Below are 16,792 nucleotides of genomic sequence, written 5' to 3' on the forward strand. Positions count from 1 at the left end.
ACCCATGTCCGGGATTCAGATAGGCCCAGGAAGAATGGTGAGCATGTGAATTTGCATTAACATTCTATGACCTTTTCTTTTTTTTTCAAATGTGTGTCATGTGACGTTGCATATTACTCCCATCTTCAAGTGTGTGTCAGCAAATACATTGTTTTTGGTAATGTTTTCTACAAAAGGCAATGTAACATCTTACTTTATTGTATGTCATGTGGTTTTTTTTGGTATATTTTCCATGTGTAGTTTGGACTTGGTGTGCCATTGAATTGTCCAGCAATAATGTATTCCTTTTGCACATTTTTAAGTTTTTAATTTGGACTATGTGTTATATTTAGGTTATCCATGTGCAATGTTGCTAAAACAGTGGTTGTCATGTTAGAGGCTGGAGTAGTGGAAAGTGGTTTGGAAACCACTTACATGTGTAATGTCATTATTACTGACTGTAATAATAATAAATAAATAAAAAAACACTATGTTTGTTCAGTTTGAGTCTGTATTTGTACCCTGACACAACACTGCAGTCTAATTTATTTTTTTTATATATATTTTTTGGGGGGGTTTATTTTTGGTTGCCTCATTTAGTGGTAATGTGTGTTTGGAGTGCCACATCACAGAGCAATTTCTATATTGCATATGTAATATTTTTCCTTTCATTACAAAATGAAGATGTGTGTGTTTTTGGTTGTTAGTGTATGTATTTTGACTTGTGTCCTATGTCTGTATCCTGTACATGTTTTCTTGTGTTGCACTTTCCATAGTGCATATGGCTATTGGACAATCTTTATTGTTTTATGTAGTGTTTTTTTGGTTTACGGTCCTTATGTTTTTTTAAATGAAAAAAACAAACAAGCATTTAAAAAATAAAAATAATGTTTATAAGCATAATGGGTGGCTGTATCAACAATAGCATGATTACATGATTTTTTATTTTGGTTTTACAGTGTTGGAAAAAAGCAGTACTGGTCGTCCTACAGTAACTCCCATGACATCTGATGATGATGACGCTGCGGAAGCAGGTAAAGTGTCCATTGTAGTATAGGGTATGTTTGTAAAGGAATGGCCATAACAAAATTTAACTTTCAATACTAGGTCCATCAAAAGAAGTCTGGAGCAGCAGAAGTCGGACTTCTGTAACACACCACCAAAAAAAACATGTCGCACCAAAGAAAGCAAGGTCTGATGTCCAGGGCCAACCACAGCAGGCTACCCCGCCACGAAGATTATCGACAGTATGTTCGGTCCCCCCACTCCAAATTTTGGACACACCTCCAAGACGTGAACCACACTCCCCTCATCTTTATTGTGAGTATCAAACTGAAATAAAATTAATAAATTTCAGATCGTAATAAAACTTTAACTTAAACGCATTAAGTCAAAACACATCAAAATATGATATACTTACCGAAGTCAATAAAACATGAAATGGAATCCTAGCAAAATGGCCTTGTCCACATCCTGTAAAGATATGTATGTCCACTTCAGCCATACAGTAGCACATTGTGTGTAAGATGCTGCAACAGAAACTCATGTGTAATTTTTGGAAATAGTAAGGTTGTTTAACAAATTTTCACATGTGTGTTTGACCTAACATTGCCAAATACATATAAAAACATTACTATGTTTGTTTTTGAAAAACTATAAGGTAACACATTATGGATTACAATGTGTTTTTATGGTGGAGTATGTCTGATCTACAATAAAACTAATGTGTTTGCTTTCACAATGAAGTAACCAGACACATTAGCCACAAACAGGCATATGTATGTATTTAAGTTTTTAGTGATGATGTTACTAGGCAGGATATCTGAAAGCACCAGTCAATGACATGTGTTCCATGTTTAGTGATTTGTTATAATTTATCAAACATATGGATAACGGATATTTTTTTATAATTACAGCTTCTAGTCCTGGTAACAGCATCCCTCCGCAACAACAGCAACACAGTGACATGGATGAGACAATCATGTTAGAAATGCAGCCATTAAGCCAAGGAATGAGCCCTCCAGCACCTGTGAGTACACCACCACAGCAAAGCACACCACCACCACAACACAGCCCAACAACACCAGTAACACAAGGCCCTGATCACGTGTTTTGGAACATTTGGGCTAGACAGCAGGCCACTAATGAAGATTGCCTGCGTAGGCAGACACAAATGTTTGCAAGCCTACCATGTCACCTCAGAACATTAACCAGAAATATGAGTAGACAAAATGAATAAACCATGAGAATTGGCAATACCATGGAACTCATGCGTGCAGACATTATTATTTTTAAATTTTAATAACCAAAATGAATGACATTATTGTTGTGGCATGTTTGTGTGTGTAAAAAATGAGTAATCATATTTACAAACCTGAGGCACAACCCACAAAATGACAAATATTTTAACTTTTAACACTAATGTGTGTAATAATGGATATATGTTGAAAAATGTGTATTGACTTTTAAAACTCCAAATTTACTCCAGCAAACATAAGGCAATAAATTATTTTGGATGAGACAAGTTTGTGTCCCTTTTATAGGCATGATAAGTCATGTGTGAATGATTTGTAAGTGTCAACACATGTAAACACGGCTGAAAAAAGCAGGTCTATTTCTTTGCTGATTTTTTTAACGAATCGCAAAAATATACGACCGCAATTGGGCACTCAGAGACTAACACCCAAATACGAATAAATAGTGAATACCCGTGTTGTATGAAATAACAGCCGCGTTTGACCGATGGTCTATTAATTCGTATTTCTGAACTTTGTCATTCAAACCATTACGAATAGTCCAAACACTGCCGAGATTGGTGCTTAGTGAATTCCCATGTTGGGACTTAGAAAAAAAAACACAAATCGGACAAACTCGATTTTTTAGTAAATATTGGCCCAGGAGTGGACAACTGGGAAGCAGACTTCCTCAGCAGACACGATCTCCATCCAGGAGAGTGGGGTCTTCATCAACAGGTCTTCACAGAAGTGACAAGTCTTTGGGGAATTCCTCAAATAGACATGATGGCGTCTCGCCTAAACAAGAAACTTCAGAGATATTGTTCCAGGTCGAGGGACCCTCAAACAATAGCGGTGGACGCACTGGTAACACCATGGGTGTTTCAGTCGGTGTACGTGTTTCCTCCGCTTCCACTCATTCCAAAGGTGCTAAAGATCATAAGAAGAACAAAGGTTCAGGTGATCCTCATTGCTCCGGACTGGCCAAGGAGAACTTGGTATCCAGATCTTCAGGAATTACCCATAAGAGATCCCTGGCCTCTACCTCTACGAGAGGATCTGTTACAGCAGGGGCCATGCGTGTACCACGACTGACCGCGGCTACGTTTGACGGCTTGGTGGTTGAACGCTGGATCCTAGCCGAAAGGGTATTCCCAGTGAAGTTATTCCCACACTTCTTCAGGCTAGAAAAGGACTAACGTCTAAACATTATCACCATATTTGGAGAAAATATGTGTCTTGGTGTGAATCCAAGAAGGCTCCTACGGAAGAATTTCAACTATTTCAGTTAGGCTCGATTAAAGTACAAATTTCGGCCTTATCGGTTTTCTTTCAAAAACAATTGGCCTCCTTTCCAGAAGTTCAGACTTTTGTGAAAGGAGTTTTGCACATCCAACCTCCATTTGTGCCCCCAGTGGCACCATGGGATCTTAACGTGGTGTTGCATTTTCTTCAATCACATTGGTTTGAACCTTTACAGAAGGTTGAGTTGAAATTTCTCACTTGGAAAGTGGTCATGCTATTGGCCTTAGCATCCGCAAGGCTGGTGTCCGAGTTAGCGGCTTTGTCTCACAAGAGTCCTTATTTAATCTTCCATGAAGATAGAGCGGAGTTGAGGACTCGTCAACAATTTCTGCCGAAGGTGGTTTCATCGTTCCACATGAACCAGCCTATTGTGGTACCAGTGGCTACTGACGCCTTCGCAGAGTCAAAATCTCTCGCTGTTGTCAGGGCCTTGAAAATTTATGTCTCCAGAACGGCTCAACTTAGGAAAACGGAAGCTCTGTTTATCCTGTATGCTGCCAACAAGATTGGAATGCCTGCTTCCAAGCAGACTATTGCGCGCTGGATCTGTAATACGATTCAGCATGCTCATTCTACGGCTGGATTGCCGTTACCGAAATCAGTGAAGGCCCACTCTACCAGAAAAGTGGTCTCATCCTGGGCGGCTGCCCGCGGAGTCACGGCATTACAACTCTGCCGAGCATCTACTTGGTCGGGTTCAAACACTTTTGATAAATTTTACAAGTTTGATACCCTGGCTGATGAGGACCTGATGTTTGCTCAATCGGTGCTGCAGAGTCATCAGCACTCTCCCGCCTGTTCTAGAGCTTTGGTATAAACCCCATGGTTCTTATGGTGTCCCCAGCATCCTGTAGGACGTATGAGAAAATAGGATTTTAATACCTACCGGTAAATCCTTTTCTCTTAGTCCGTAGAGGATGCTGGGCGCCCGTCCCAGTGCGGACTCTATCTGCAGTTATTAGTTATGTTTACACACAGGTTGTGTTACGTTATGGTCAGCCTGTTGCTGACGTTGTTCATGCCGTTGACTGGAGTTTCTGTTAAATGCCATGTTGTACGGCGTGTCTGAGGTGTGAGCTGGTATGTGTCCCACCTTAGTTAACGATAAATCATTTCCTCGAAATGTCCGTCTCCCTGGGCACAGTTCCTATAACTGGAGTCTGGAGGAAGGGCATAGAGGGAGGAGCCAGTTCACACCCCTTCAAAGTCTTAAAGTGCCCATGTCTCCTGCGGATCCGGTCTATACCCCATGGTTCTTATGGTGTCCCCAGCATCCTCTACGGACTAAGAGAAAAGGATTTACCGATAGGTATTAAAATCCTATTTTTTGTTCCGGCTTCACACAAAAATTACGTGAAGAATTTGGATTGCATTTTCACTGTTGTATAGCTTAGTCACCTAGGGGCTCATTCCGAGTTGATCGCTCACTAGCAGTTTTTAGCAGCCGTGCAAACGCTATGCCGCCGCCCCCTGGGAGTGTATGTTAGCTTAGCAGAAGTGCGAACGGTTGTATCGCAGAGCGGCTACAAAAATTTTTGGCGTAGTTTCAGAGTAGCTCAAAACCTACTCAGCGCTTGCGATCACTTCAGACTATTCAGTTCCGGATTTGACGTCACAAACCCGCCCAGCGTTCACCCAGCCACGCCTGCGTTTTTTCTGGCACACCTGCGTTTTTCCGCACACTTCCTGAAAACGGTCAGTTGCCACCCAGAAACGCCCACTTCATGTCAATCACTCTGCGGCAAGCAGTGCAACTGAAATGCATTGCTATACCCTGCGCAAAACGACATCGTTCGTTGTGCCCGTATGTCGCATGTGCGCATTGTGCCGCATGCGCAGAACTGCCATTTTTTAGCCTGATCGCTGCGCTGCGATCAAATGCAGCTAGCGATCAACTCCGAATGACCCCCCTAGAAAGAAACTGACATTGGAGAGGAGCAATAAAGGAACAACAGACACTGGACACCAGGCACGTGCAGTGTGCAGACTCCTCAAACCAAAAATGACTATGTATATAAATATACTTTTTTTGGGACGAAATACATATTACCGGAAGACGGGGTGCCTGTGTAATTCATGTGTGTTCCGGTTTAAAGGGATAGTATGGTAATCCTCTGTGTAGGGAAAAGGTTGCCAATAAGATAGCACAGCTAGTTTATTGGGAGAAAATGAGTGATGTAAGGTTTAAATCTGGGGTGGGGAACCTCTGGCTCCGGACTACCCGCTTCTCTGTGAGACACGCCACCGCTCAGTCCGGCGGCAGCGTGTCTCAGCTGTCAGGACAGGGACTCAGGAGGAGAACGCGGCTATTGTCGGGTGGTGGCGGCGGCGTGTAGGACTAGAAACCAGCCGCCGGTTCGTGAGCCAATCAGAGCTGGCGGACAGGCAGCCAATCAGGAGCCGTGGCTGCTGGTCCGCGAGCTCTGATTGGCTCTCGAACCGGCGGCTGGTTTCTGCGCTCTCCTCCGTGTCCCGCCGAAAGAAGCAGCAATAAGCAGCACGGGGGAGGGGGGGGGGCATCTGTATACCTGGCACTGTGGGGACATCTGTATACCTGGCACTGTGAGGGGCAATTGTATACCTGGCACTGTGGGGGGCATCTGTATACCTGGCACTGTGGGGGGCATCTGTATACCTGGCACTGTGAGGGGCATTTGTATACCTGGCACTGTGGGGGCATCTGTATACCTGGCACTGTGGGGACATCTGTATACCTGGCACTGTGGGAGGCATCTGTATACCTGGCACTGTGGGGGCATCTGTATACCTGGCACTGTGGGGACATCTGTATACCTGGCACTGTGAGGGGCATTTGTATACCTGGCACTGTGGGGGGCATTTGTATACCTGGCACTGTGGGGGCATCTGTATGCCTGGCACTGTGAGGGGCATTTGTATACCTGGCACTGTGCGGGGGCATCTGTATACCTGGCACTGTGAGGGGCATTTGTATACCTGGCACTGTGGGGGCAATTGTGGATCTGGCACTGCACTATTGGGGGCATATGTGTATTACGTCCCATTTTAACTGGCCACACCCATTTTTTTTGGCGCGCGCGCCTCCTGCGCGCACACACAGTGCCTCTAAGGGGCAGACCTACTGGGGGGCAGGGTAATTTTTTAAGTTGAGAATTTTTGTATGGCCCCCCGAAGGATTTATAAATATCCAAATGGCCGTCGGTAGAAAAAAGGTTCCCCACCCCTGGTTTAAATCATCTCACAGGGGCACACCTGCACACATCTGAGACAATATTAATAAATTACCCATCATTCCAAGAGGATTTGCTTTATTTGGAAGATGTGCTTTTCCCTTTGTCCAGATCAAGTCATCCCTTTAAAGTATTAGACAATATTTTTTATTGTTGTAAGAAGAATTTGAGCAAACAGACCAGCAACAAAGAAACATGGTGACTAGGTTCACACAAAAAAAATATTTATAAATTACAGTCCGAACAGGGCAAAGTATGCAACACAAAATGTTCATAAAAAGTGCTGCAGATGATCAAATGAGACCCCCAGAGGTCGAGCGGTGGTCTCTGCTGCTGCTTATAATTCCAGATAAAATAAATAAGAGCCTGGCCTATTACTTGGACAGTGTTATGTTTCAGTAGTTACACATGCCTAGCATAAAACACAAATGTCCTGAATAGTGCTAATTAATTTCCTGATTAATTTACAGAATTCTTTTAGCGCTTCATTCATTTTAAGATTTGCAAGAAATTTTGTAGCGACAATGGAAAAGAATTTGAAGCACTAGGATCAATACAATTGAGGATAGTTTCCAAAGTCTTTTTTTTTCTTTTTCAGGAATTTCTGAAGCAATTGCAGTACTTAATTATCCATCTTATTTTTTTTTAACTTTATTTTTCAATTGATAATCTGTAAAATGATTTGTTTTATATTAATATTTTTTTTTTTATAAAAGGGAATTGTCAAGTGGAAAATAGACTCCTCAAATGCTGGTAATTATGCATTGCAGGTTGCAGTGTGATAGATGTCCTACTTTAAGCAAAAAAACTTTCTATCAATTATGTAAACAAAAAAGAAACTCTCAGCTACTTTGCTCAATCACAAGAGGCCGTATTGACAACTCTCAAATATGGGAGAACTGTCACTGCTGGGTCAATGGCTACCCCTTGCAGTTCTGTTTAATTCACACAAAAATCCATATTTTTTTTTTAATGGATATGTATTTTAATACTTATATTGTACTAATGATATTTATCTATCTACAGCGGTGCAAGTGTGCGGGTACGGGTGGGTACGGCGTACCCTTAAGAATTTAGCTGTTGGTACGCCGTACCCACCGCTGCCGGGCCGCCGCTCCCTCCCTCAGCTGCTGCTCATCACGCAGCTGTTGCTTGAGGGGAGGAGAGCACAGTGTGCGCCTCTCCTGTCCCTCAGTGTCTACCTTCAATTCGGCACCGGCCCGTGAGCCAATAAGAGCTCGCGAACCGGCAGCCAAGGCTCCTGATTGGCTGCCGGACTGCGAGCTTTGATTGGCTCATGGATCGGTGCCTAATTGAAAGTAGACACCTACACCGCCGCCGGAGACTGAGGGGCAGGAGAGGCACACGCTGCGCTCTCCTCCCCTAACACACAGAAAAGCAGCAGCGCGGGAAAGCAGCAGGGGAAGGTGGGGCACTGTGAGGACATGTGTACCTGGCACTGGGGGCATATCTGGCACTGGGGGCATCTCTATCTGGCACTGGGGGCATACCTGACACTGGGGGGCATTTCTGTATCTGGCACTGGTGGCATATCTGGCACTGGGGCATCTCTGTATCTGGCACTGGGGGCATATCTGGCACTGTAGGGGCATTTCTGTATCTGGCTCTGGGGGCATATCTTGCACTGGGGGGACATGTGTATCTGGCACTGGGGGCATTTCTGTATCTGGCACTGGGGGCATATCTGGCACTAAAGGCATCTCTGTATTTGGCACTGGGGGCATATCTGGCACTGTGGGGGCATTTTTGTATCTGGCACTGGGGGGACGTGTATCTGGCACTGGGGGAATTTCTGTATCTGGCACTGGGGGCATATCTGGCACTGTGGGGACATGTGTATCTGGCACTGGGGGCATTTCTGTATCTGGCACTGGGGGCATATCTGGCACTGTGGGGCAAAGTATCTGGCACTGTGGGGCAAAGTATATCTGGCCCTCTGTGGGCATTTGTGTATCTAGCACTGTGGGGCAATGTGTATCTGGCACTGTGGGGCAATGTATATCTGGCACTGTTGGGGTCATATGTGTATCTGCCCACCCCCCATATGTGTACCATGCCCTCATTTCATTGGCCACGCCCCACATGGCATTTGGCCACACCCATTTCGGCGCGCGCACACAGTACCTTCAAGACATTTTTTCTACTTGTACCACTGTCTATCTATCTTTAACATATGCAGAAAATTGGGGTCCCTTGGCGATGGACTGCAAGTTTAAATGTTTGATCAAAATAGGTACAAAACTCCCTTCCCTTCAAGCAGCGTAACCCTAGCCCTTCCTGGGGGTGCCTCACCCTAACCCTCCCTCCCCGCAGTCTAACCCTAATTCTCCCCCCCGCCACCTAAACCTGGCCTCCCCCACCCGCCGGCTTACATCTCCTGCAGCCCGGTACACGATCATTCAGGATCCCGATGTTCGGGATTCCGGCCCCAGGCTTGTGACACTACTCTGGATGCCGGTGTCGGCATTCAAAGAAGTGACAGCATTTCGACTGGCAATGTTGAATTACTCCAGCGCTCGCGGCTAGATAAATGTAATTATCGGGGTTAATCCGGCCCCTGATAATTAAAATAATGAATAGGCCTCTTAAGTTGAAATATCAAATTGGCAACAAAACTAAACTATTGGAGAGTAACATTTCTACCACCTCCATTTTGATAAAGACCAAGCTTTAGCCCAAAAAAATGCAATGAGTGGCTAATGTATTATGACCACTGGGTTAGTACGTTCTTCGGCCGCCTTTTAGCAGTATTGCAACGTGAAATCTTCTAGGCATGGGTTCTACTAACTGTGCACATGAATAAAAGGTCCCAGATGCCTAAACCATAATGGTGCCTCCGCCAGCCTGAAGAGTCATGACAATGCAAGATGTAGCCATGCTTTTCGTGCTGTTGTCTCATATGTTGAAATGGGATCTTTATATTGATCATTTACCTTTACATATTCACATCAATATTTTTTTAAATCTTTAAGACCAATGATTGGTATTTACTTTGGCAACTATAAGGTTCATGTCAATGATACTCTTATTTGACTTTCCCCTGAGCTGCTTATAAACACCAGGGTTGGTTGCTATTTCTTTTCTGCTCCCCCTAAAATATATTGAGGTTATACTTTATGGCAGAGGTCCTCTAGGCACCCCGACGATCCAGGTTTTAGGTAGATCCATGGCTCAGCACAGAGGGTTAAATCAAATTGACTGAGGTGCTAATTAAGTCACCTGTGGCCAAGCATGGATACATTTAAAACCTGGACTATTGGGGTGCCTTGAGGACCGCTTTGAGAACCTCTGCTTTATGGGGTTAATTGAATTAGGAGCGAACAGAGTGCAGTGCAGTTGGATGCCCCGATCTCGCCCCAGACTCACAGATTTTTGTTTGCAGACCTGTGAGCACAATGGACGCGGCTGTCATGAGGGGATGTGCCTGGCTGGCAATAACGTGTAGATATCCAGTAGCCTTCACATTTGACTCTATTTGTATCAAAGTACACTTGAAAAATGGGTGTGGTATACCTGGTCAATATTCATGACGTCCACAGTATAATGTTGACATGGTCATTCAGCAAGGTTGACATGTAACAAATATCGACACTGACATAATGGGGGTAATTCTGAGTTGATCGCAGCAGCAAGTTTGTTAGCAATTGGGCAAAACCATGTGCACTGCAGGGGAGGCAGCTATAACATGTGCAGAGAGAGTTAGATTTGGGTGCTTTATTTTTGCACTGCAATTTAGATTGCAGATTGAACTTACCACACCCAAATCTAACTCTCTCTGCACATGTTATATCTGCCTCCCCTGCAGTGCACATGGGGGGTCATTCCAAGTTGATCGCAGCAGGAACTTTTTTAGCAGTTGGGCAAAACCATGTGCACTGCAGGTGTGGCAGATATAACATTTGCAGAGAGAGTTAGATTTGGGTGGGTTATTTTATTTCTGTGCAGGGTAAATACTGGCTGCTTTATTTTTACACTGCAAATTAGATTGCAGATTGAACACACCACACCCAAATCTAACTCTCTCTGCACATGTTATATCTGCCTCCCCTGCAGTGCACATGGTTTTGCCCAACTGCTAACAAAATTCCTGCTGCGATCAACTTGGAATTACCCCCATGGTTTTACCCAACTGCTAACAAAATTCCTGCTGCGATCAACTTGGAATTACCCCCAATGTTGACTATGCCAGAATGCTGATAATAGGATTTTATATGCAAACCTAAATCTAAGTCTTACCCTAATTGCAGCCTAACGCTAATCAAACCCTAACAGTGACTCGTGTCGATATTCTGTCTGTGTATATTCACTGTGTTGAAATTCTGAAATGTCAACATTGTGAATGTCAACATTCAGACAGTGTCGACTTTATGGTGTCTACCGAGTGACAAAATACCTTAAAATATCACTCTGCAGCAATACACCACCAGCACTGGCTATAGCCTGCACATTGCACATCTTCTTGCTGACCGTGCACCCATAATGTAAGCTCTACAAAGCTGCATGTAAAAATAATATTATCCAATATACCACGTCACACGCATCACAACATATAGCAGTTGTCACATATGGTTTATGGCAGGTGTACTTTTAGGTGCGTAAACACTATGTAATAAGTCAACGATATCACTCCTTTTTACCCTGAGCGATATCGTTTACTACAGTATATTATAATTCTCCATGGGCCCTCTCACACCGCACAGTAGTGACGAGCGGTGAGGTCTGTGGCTGGGTAGGCACTGGATGAATCACTAGCGCGCCCCCCCCCCCCCCCCCCCCCCTTTAATATATATTTTTTTTGAAAAATGGGGCTTCCCCTATTTAAGAAAAACCATCACCAGGCAGAACCAGCCAGGGGGAGTAATGCCATAGCAGGGGAGACACTCGGTATGGGGTCCCCCTGCCATAGCATTAAACAGTGCTATGCCCCGCATCCCTGGTGGCGGTGGGTGCGGGGTTCATGCCATGCTAATATTGTTCTTTACAGGGGGCTTACAGGTCCCAGCAAGCCTGCCCCAGCATGCTGGCACTTAGAGAACCACAAGTGCCAGCAGCCCGGACATAAAGTGCCTGCTGGCACCTGTAGTCCTCCTGTAAATATTAAAATAAACACACAACACATTTAAAAAAAAAAGTTTATTGTACATGTTCTTCACCTGGGGGGCAGCAGCCTTTGGGCAGCTCTTTTGCATGGCCGCCGCCCATCCAGGACTTCCACGGCGTCTTCTGGCTTCACCTGGTGGGCGGCGGCCATTAAGCTCTTTTGCATGGCTGCAGCCCATCCAGGACTTCCACGGCGTCTTCTTGCTTCAGGAGCTCCTCCTCCGCCATCGGACTGACAGCCGCTTCCTCGCGCTAACTTATAAGTCAACCAGAGGGGGCAGAGCGATGACGCGGTGAGCCGTGATTGACTCGTGGCGGCCATCTTGAATTTCAAAAATGGCGCTGAGGCACCATTTTTTAAATTGGAAGCTGTTCTCCGCTCCCGAACTCTGCAGAGTGGCTGGCAGGGGCTAGATCCTCTTGGATCCAGGTCTGCAGCAAGCCACCCTTTCCCTGCCGGGTCCTGCCGCCATGATGCCCGCCACGTCGCGCCGCCGCATGTGCCCGCTGGCCATCGGATCCGCTGGCCCAATCACATCTGCGGGACTGACAGGTGCGTGCATTCATGTGGTTTGAATGCACGCCCCTGTCATTGAGGCACCAGTATAGGTGTCACTTCACCATACATTTTCAATGGGCTTTTACAGCCCATTACTTCACCCTGCCCCATGCCCTCCCCCCTGCCCGCACCCCGCTGCCTGGACTTTAATGGTAGCAGCAGGAGGCACCTCTCCCAGTGCCTCCCACCCTAAAATGCAGGGATTTTCTAGGGGGGGAAATGGTTAAAATAATAAAAAAAGATATTTATCACAGACTCTGTTATAAATAACTTGGTATTATTGCAATCATTATGACAGGAGAGGCACTGCCTCCCCTGACTGCACATCCCTGCTGCACAGTGACCCATTTCCACCAATATATCAGGTCGATACCGGGTTATTTGTGCTATGTAAAAGGGGTATTTGCAAAATGCTCCAGGTGTCTCAGGTTTGATGGGTGCCTCCTGCATGTTTCAGCTCTCTCCATAGATGTTCTATAGGATTCAGATCAGGACTCATAGAAGCCACTTCTGTATAGTCCAATGTTTTGTTCTCATTCATTCGTAGGTGCTTTTAGCTGCGTGTTTTGGTCATTATCCTGTTGAGCTTTCTGAGACTGGGCAGTATGCTTCTCTCCAGCATGCCTTGACAGTCTTCGTATATCATTGTGCCATGCACAGATTCACCACGTGCCACATGCAGCACAGCAACCTCAAAACATAACTGAGTGAGCCTCCTCCAAGTCTTGCAGTTAGCATGGTGTTCTTATCTTTGAACAGCGACAGAATGGTGCAAACATTTCGATCACTAGGCGCACGCAAGGTGATTGAGAGGAAGCGGATGTTTGTGGGTGGTAACTGGCCGTTTTCTGGGAGTGTCAGGAAAAACGCAGGCGTTCCCAAGTGTTTTCTGGGAGGGTGTGTGACGTCAGCTCCGGCCCCAAACAGCCTGATTCTATGTCACTGTAGGAGTAAGTCCTGGGCTACGCACAGACTGCACACACTGGAAAAATCATTAGATGGTGAGTGAGTTGTGAACGGATTTGCAGCTGTCTGCTGTCTGGAGAAGTTTTTGCATGGCGTACGCATGCATTCACACACTTGCACGGGGCGGGTTTTCACTCTCTATGGGCGGCGACTATCTGATCGCAGAATTTGCAAATTTGCAGAGGAGATATCAGGTCTGAATTAGGCCCCATGTTCAATGTGGTGCACACAGGATAGCAATTACTTTTCTCCATTTAAATATGCTGAATGACTGATTAGAAGATTGAAGACGTGTGATTCTAGTTTAAGGGGTGTGATTCATAGGGTCGACCACACTTAGGTCGACAGTGTCTAGGTTGACCACTATAAGTCGACAGTAACTAAGTCGAAACAAGCATTATGTCGACATGAGCAAGGTCAACATGACAAAAGGTCGACATGCTTTTTTTTCTTCTTTTTTGTGTGTTGTTTTCTTCATGGAGTGACCGGGAACCCCAATTAGTGCACCGTGTTCGCTCGCCGTGCTTCGGGCAAGGTGCCTCGCTCCGCTGCGCTCGGCACAGGTTACCATTCCCAGTTGGAGTCCAAATGGATCGTAAAGTATGAAAAAGTTAAAAAAATTGTGAAAAACTCATGTCAACCTTTTGTCATGTCGACCTAGAAATCCTGTTGACCTAATGCATGTCGACCAATAGTGGTCGACCTAGTGACTGTCTACCTAAGTGTGGTCAACCTAGAGACTGGATATCAGTTTAAGGATGCAATTATTTTGAAATATCACTATTATCCAACTGTTTATTATATCTTCTACAAGGTACAAATCCCCACCCCTAAATTCCCTTCCGCACACTGAAAATTACCTGTAACCATCCCTGAACCTATCTGGTAATAAAATTCAGAGAATTAGTCACAAATGTTTGCAAACACATGTTTAGCTGCTGGCCACTTCACGGCTTCTCTGATACAGCAGTCCTAACCTACATAATAGCAGTGCCCACATAGGGCCATGTAATTTGTCACAGTAGGCCTCATGATAAAGGCTCTTACTAAAACACTTCCAGACAGAGAGCTAACTTACCCGGGAACCACCCCCAGGATCTCCCATTGGCACTACAAGGAACAGCATGCCTTCCAAATGCTGCTCCCATTCACTGGAAGTGTTTTAGTAATAGCCTTTATCATGAGTTGTCAACTTATCATGTTGTTTGTCTGTGACCCCTCCCCCTTCCAGCACCTGATATATAATTATCTCCAGGTATGATTGAGCAGCTTCCAAATTGTTTAGCTTCTAAAATGTACCAACAAATCTGCCCAAGCCATTTTATAATATCTTTGGACAATAAGCAATAATTTATCTGTTTTTCAGTTTCTTTGCTTTATAGTATTAAATAGCAAAGGCATGCAGGTATACAAGAGAAAGATGACACACATGAAACCGAACAACGCAGAAGAGCTGAAGGCCGCTATTGAAGCATCCTGGTCTTCCATAACACCTCAGCAGTGCCACAGGCTGATAGAATCCATGCCACACCGCATTGAGACAGTAATTCATGCAAAAGGGGCCCAAACCAAGTACTGAGTACATATGCATGATTATACTTTTCAGAGGGCCAACATTTCTGTATTTAAAATCCTTTTTTTAATTGATTTTATGTAATATTCAAATTGTCTGAGATATTGGATTTGGGGTTTGCTTAAGCTGTAAGCCACAATCATCAAAATTATAACAAATAAAGGCTTGAAATATCTCACTTTGCATGTAATGAGTCTATATAACATATTAGTTTCACTTTTTAAGTTGAATTAATGAAATAAATGAACTTTTGCACGATATTCTAATTTTCTGAGTTTCACCTGTATATGAGACAATAGGGGGTATCTAATTACCCACGATAAAACATAGGGTGTGAAAAAATGTTTTTGCATTTTTTTCCTGATGTTTTACCAATATTTTTTTTTTTTTACAGGCTATCCAATTTGATTAAAAAACAAACAAGCACACAGGGTCAGTGAAACCGGTGTGTTTTTGCCAGCTGCAGCCCTGTTTTCGCATGAAAACAGGACTGCTGTCTTGGATTTGATTTTGCATGCCTGAGGCAGGTGAAACAATGGCCCTCATTCCGAGTTGTTCGCTCGCTAGCAGATTTTAGCAGCATTGCACACGCTAGGCCGCCGCCCTCTGGGAGTGTATCTTAGCATAGCAGAATTGCGAACAAAAGATTAGCAGAATTGCGAATAGAAATTTCTTAGCAGTTTCTGAGTAGCTCGAGACTTACTCCTACACTGCGATCAGCTCAGCCCCTTTCGTTCCTGGTTTGACGTCACAAACACACCCTGCGTTCGGCCAGCCACTCCCCCGTTTCTCCAGACACTCCTGCGTTTTATCCTGGCATGCCTGCGTTTTTCCGCACACTCCCAGAAAACGGCCAGTTTCCGCCCAGAAACACCCACTTCCTGTCAATCACACTCCGATCACTTCAACAATGAAAATTCTTCGTTCGGCCGTGAGTAAATCTACTAAGTTTTGTGCTAAAATACTTAGCGCTTCTTTGCGAAAATCGGCAACGAGTGAACAACTCAGAATGACCCCCAATATCCCTAATAAGCCGTGGCTTGCATCGGCTTATCGGGGCTATTTGGATAGCCCCCGGCAAAGCAATTGCCCCCCAATAGCTTTTCAGGAGGAATGAAGCATTGTTTCAATGAGCTGTTATGATGTCTACGTCTATAATTGTAAAATGATATAATTAATAACCCTCTTGATTTTTATGAAACTTTTTGTGTTTCTTTCAGTGAAATTGACAAGCAGCGTAAGCTGGGTACACACTTGCCAATATATCTTTTGTACAGCCGATGAATGATATATCAGCTGGACCTTCCACTTGTGTGGAAGCGCTGACAATGATGTCACTACTGGTTTCTGTGGCTAGGCGTGTCGGGCGGAGTGTTGGCGTGTTTGCACATTATCATTTTTGCATAACACTTATACCCCTTTCAGAGCGGTCGCACCCGGGATCCTGACACGGGAGCTCCCAGTGTGTGACCCACCTCAGGCGCCCCGCTGTCTGCAATCCGGCATATTGCGTGATTGGTGACACGGCGCTAAGAGATCAATAACCCATGTTCATAGGTGGCAGTCTGAAAGGGGTGTTACTAAATTGTTGGATCGGTTGGCTTGTTGGGCAGCTAGCGATCCATCATTAAGGTGAACCCAGCTTAAACTGGTACCTGAAACAAAGGACCTAATTCAGAGTTGATCGCAGCAGCAACTTTGGTGGTCATTCCGAGTTGATCGCTCGCTAGCAGTTTTTAGCAGCCGTGCAAACGCTATGCCGCTGCCCACTGGGAGTGTATTTTAGCTTAGCAGAAGTGTGAACGAAAGGATCGCAGAGCGGCTCTAAAAAAAAAAATTGTGCAGT

At 44.8% G+C, this 16,792-nt stretch overlaps 1 long non-coding RNA gene across 1 annotated transcript; it reads left to right on the forward strand.

Moving 5' to 3' along the window:
* Positions 1–1,090: 1,090 nt before the first annotated feature.
* LOC134929345 (uncharacterized) lies at positions 1,091–15,038 on the forward strand. Its single transcript, XR_010178494.1, has 3 exons — positions 1,091–1,299; positions 1,896–2,008; positions 14,740–15,038. It is a non-coding gene; the product is annotated as an uncharacterized LOC134929345 (long non-coding RNA).
* The last annotated feature ends 1,754 nt before the right edge of the window (positions 15,039–16,792 follow it).

Source organism: Pseudophryne corroboree, chromosome 5 (assembly GCF_028390025.1).
Source record: "Pseudophryne corroboree isolate aPseCor3 chromosome 5, aPseCor3.hap2, whole genome shotgun sequence".
In the NCBI taxonomy this organism is placed as follows: domain Eukaryota; kingdom Metazoa; phylum Chordata; class Amphibia; order Anura; family Myobatrachidae; genus Pseudophryne; species Pseudophryne corroboree.